Source organism: Camellia sinensis, unplaced genomic scaffold, assembly GCF_055761805.1.
Source record: "Camellia sinensis isolate YWXY unplaced genomic scaffold, ASM5576180v1 Unanchor14, whole genome shotgun sequence".
NCBI lineage: Eukaryota > Viridiplantae > Streptophyta > Magnoliopsida > Ericales > Theaceae > Camellia > Camellia sinensis.
The window spans coordinates 4500191-4504691 of record NW_028129020.1 but is presented as its reverse complement, the minus strand read 5'-3'; the positions used below and the strand labels follow the sequence as shown (position 1 = coordinate 4504691).

Genomic DNA, 4501 nt, shown 5'->3' with positions numbered 1-4501 from the left:
TTCTCAATTTTTTAGTCTAAAAAGATAAAAAGTACACTTATTTAGAACACCCCAAACAAGCCCTAAAGTCATGCTTGCATTCGTTACTATTCATTTGTTAGCACCTTAGGACTTGGATACGTAGGTTAACATGTGGTTGCACCTTGCAACTCTGTCAACCATTCAAATTAGACATGAGAGAAGCATGCCTAAGTCAAGATAACAGTGTGGCAGTGACAACGCTGCAAGACTCAAAGACAAGTGATGTTTTATATGGGCAAATATAAGGCTAAACTTAACTCGAATGTTGCTGACAGTATGAGCTTGTTGGGTCAGAGAGATTAGCGGACTTGATACATAGTGGCAGATCAAGACTTACAAATTCATGGGTCAAACTCATGAGAGTTCAAAGGTTGATATAGATGACAGTTTATGAGAGTTATGTTGGCATGATACAAGGCTGATAGACATGGCGGTTGTTGACAATTATGCTTGCAAGGAGTTATGACAAAGAAGGTTGCAATTAAGGATATGGTCCAAGGCAGTTTCTGACAGTTACCAACAATTATTTCTTACAGTAGCTTTTGTTGGTTTGAATTTACCCTAGCAGTTGAGGGTGTCAACTGCTCATAACTAATTTGTAAATGCCTTTAAAATGCTAAGGCATTGAGAATTTCAGATAGAGGATGTAATTTGTACGAATACTCTTGTATCCTTATATTATTTGATGGTAATAAAGGTTGGGAATAATTCCTATAATGTGTTTTGTGTATACTTGTTTGTTCATAAATCTCATTGTGAGTAATTCGTACATGTTTGGCTAAGACTAACTGCTGTAATTTAGTGCCATTGTAGGTTGAAAATTTAACTCAAAAATTGATCCTGTAACACCATCTATCATGCAAGTTTAATTGACCTAGGTTTAGTTCGGCGAGTTTAGTTTTGAGTTAAAAAGTCAAAAAAATTATTCTAAATTATCATATAACTTTTTTATTTTTTTACACATCTTTTAATCAAGAATCAAAAAAACTAATTCTCAAGTTACTTATATATATATATATATATATATATATATATATATATATATATATATATATATATATAAACTAAATAAATAATAATCAAAAACATATATAATCGATCATATTTATCTTTTAAAGATTGAGAAGTTTATTAGTACTAAAAAAACAAGGCAAAAAATGTGATTTTAAGAATAAATTATTTGATTTTTTTAAAGATAAATGTGAAGCTAATGTTCAATTAATATGATCTTTTGCATAGATAATTTCTTGGACATATTTTACAAAACAAACAATTAAAATCATTTTGATATTCTTAAAGTGAGCCCATCTAAAGTAGAAGATTGTTCCAAGTAAGTCCAATTGAATTGTGTTAAAGAATCATCTAAATTCAACTCGCAAAAATTGTGTGCCTAAGCTGAAAATGAGCTAGATATGTTGGATATCTAAAGGACACCATGGCCATGCTGATGATGCTCACAACACAAGCAATGTAACAGAGACGACAAACAATGAACCATAAAAGCTTGGGACATGTACTACATAAATCTTGTCAAAGCCTGTTGAAGCTGAAGCAAATCCATGGCCAATCCATCATACTCGGCATCTACAATCACCACCAACACTTCACCTGCAAATTGCTCAACTCCTACTTAAAACTAGGCCAACCACTCCTAGCCCACACTGTCTTCTCTCACATTCAAAATCCAGACGTTGTGTCCTTGACTTGCCTCATCTCCATCTACCTCCACCTTCAACTTCCCACCAATGCCTTCTCTGTCTTCTCCCATTTGGTCCTCTCTGGTCTCAAACCTGATGGCTTTTCCATGGTCGCTGCTCTCTCCGCTTGTGGCCGTATGGGAGACCTCAACAGTGGCAAGATAGTTCATGCCATGGCCTTCAGGTTTGAATTCTGGGGTGGGTCTGAACCACCCATTTTGGGTAATGCCCTGATCGACATGTACAGCCGAAACAAGCGAATTCAATCAGCTCAAACGGTGTTTGAAGCAATGGAAATCAAAGATGTTGCTTCTTGGACCAGCCTGCTTAGTGGTTATGTCAAGTGCAGCGATCTTGAACATGCTCGCCACTTGTTTGATATAATGCCGCATAGGAATGTTATTTCTTGGACTGCTATGATTGTGGGCTACGTCAATGGGGACTCCCCAATTCGGGCACTGGAATTGTTTCGGGAGATGATGAGAGCAGATGGCGAAGAAGATTACCCAACTGCTGTTACAATTGTTGCTGTCCTCTCGGGTTGTGCTGATATTGGAGCTTTTGATCTTGGCATGTCAATACATGGTTACGTGAACAAAACCAATCTGATTGTGGATGTGGTGGTGAATAATGCTCTTGTAGATTTGTATTCCAAGAGTGGAAGCCTTGATTTGGCAGTAAAAATCTTTGATGAGACAAGGAGAAAGGATGTGTTTTCATGGACGACTATGATATCTGGACTCGCACTTCACGGTAAAGGCAGGGAAGCACTTGAGGTTTTCACTAAAATGTTGGAATTGGGGCTCACCCCAAATGAAGTTACTTTTCTATCGGTGCTATCTGCTTGTAGCCATGCTGGCTTTGTCGTTGAGGGGAAGAGGTTGTTCAAGAGATTGATTGAATGCTATGGTTTGAAACCCAAGATAGAGCATTATGGTTGTATGGTGGATCTTCTTGGCCGAGCAGGGCTGCTAGAAGAAGCGGCAGAGTTCATTGAACGGATGCCCATAAATCCAGATGCTGTGATCTGGAGATCACTTTTGAGCGCTTGCTTGGGACGCGGGAATTTGAAATTAGCTGAAATGGCAGGAAAGAAGATAGTTGAATTAGAACCTGATGATGATGGAGTGTATATACTTCTATGGAATATATATTGCTCTGAGAATAGGTGGGAAGATGCATTGAAGACGAGGAAAATGATGAGAGATCTAAAGATTAAGAAAAGGCCTGGGTGTAGTTGGATTGAGGTGAATGGTGTTGTACATGAATTCCTTGCTGAAGATACAGTTCATCATGTCTACCAAGAAATATACATTCTTCTAGATGTAATCAATAAGCAATCAAAACTGGATTGTGATCTCACTAGCTTAGAATAAATATTACTCTACCCAAGGAAGATTGTTTCAGGAGATGCATAATGTGCAACAAAGGATGTAACATGGAAAGCAGCTGTAGATCAGCAAAAGCTTTATCAAGGAATGCAACCAAAATTAGGAAAAAGACATACCTATATATACATTAGCTGTGGGTACAAATGCAATGCATTTGCAATTTTACAGTTAAATTTTTGAATGGCTTAATGATTGAGGAGCAGTTTGATGAATGGGAAAATTATTCAGCAATTATTGAATGTGGCGGTTACCGCAAGTGAAGGGCATTCTTATAAGAAAAAAATGTGACTGCATTCACACCAAATGGGTGTATGCTTTATATTATAGAATGGATGTTCTCGAATATAGCAGGCTGTTTGAATACCACCACGAGTAGGTTTTTCCTGATAGTGTTCAGATTCATCCTTTGTTTTATTTCTGAGAGACCAAAAAAGAAAATACCAACTGTTGTAAAATTCCATTGTCTCAGGTATCAATTACTTGCAGCAGCAGCACTGATTAGTGAATACATAACTCTTTTAGATTGTCTTTCTTCTCTTTATGACATTTGTGTATGCAAAATTTTAAGAAAATACATTTTTTATTTGTTGCAAAATATTTTCTGGAAACCAAGATTCAGAACCTGTTGAGATCAATTCTTAGGATAGTGAAGTTAATGATTTGTGAACTTTTTTTATGCAACTCTTTACATGTTTGGTGAGAAATATCTTGACAGTGTTAGTGATGCATTGATTTCTGAATGGAAATGACAACATGAAGCGGCAGGCTTCTATACCCGACTATGGATTTACAAAATATGTAAGCAGCATAGAGCAGATGTCAAAATTTCTGTCTTTTCTTTTCCAGTTGCCGTCTAAAGCAGGTAAAGCACGCTCAGAGAAGTAAAAAATTCTTTGATGTTCAGAATAATATGATCAGTGAATCTAATCTAGAGTTGTGGGTAATCTGCATCTCTAAGTGTAATCCTTGGAGAGCTACCTTACTATTTTGCACACCTCATGGAGAAATTGTGCTCAATTCTATGGTTCATCCTCCTCTGTGGAACATCCTGCTGGTTTATTTTGATCTCTGGACCTTCATGCAAATTGATGGATGGCCCAGAGAAAGGTACATTAACTTCCGTGATACTTGGGCAAGTAATGTCAAAAGCCAAGAACAAATAACAGAAACTAAATCCATCAGTAATACAGTCATGGCCAACCCAACCAAGGTTGCGTAAAGGTGTGAAGAGAGGTTTGATTTTGTAGGAAAGGGTTCAAGAAAGGAGTTGGAAAATTCGAAGATCTTCGAAGATCCTTGAAGAACAACTTCAAATTCTCTAGAATATGATGAGAGGCTTAGATTCTTCAATAATCTCAACTTAGGAACACAACAACAAAGGAGATGATGGAG

The 4501-nt window shown here is 37.0% G+C and overlaps 1 pseudogene across 1 annotated transcript; it reads left to right on the top strand.

Moving 5' to 3' along the window:
* Positions 1–1332: 1332 nt before the first annotated feature.
* LOC114268263 (pentatricopeptide repeat-containing protein At2g20540 pseudogene) lies at positions 1333–3648 on the top strand (annotated as a pseudogene). The gene has a single exon (XR_014358178.1). The product of XR_014358178.1 is annotated as a pentatricopeptide repeat-containing protein At2g20540 pseudogene (transcript).
* The last annotated feature ends 853 nt before the right edge of the window (positions 3649–4501 follow it).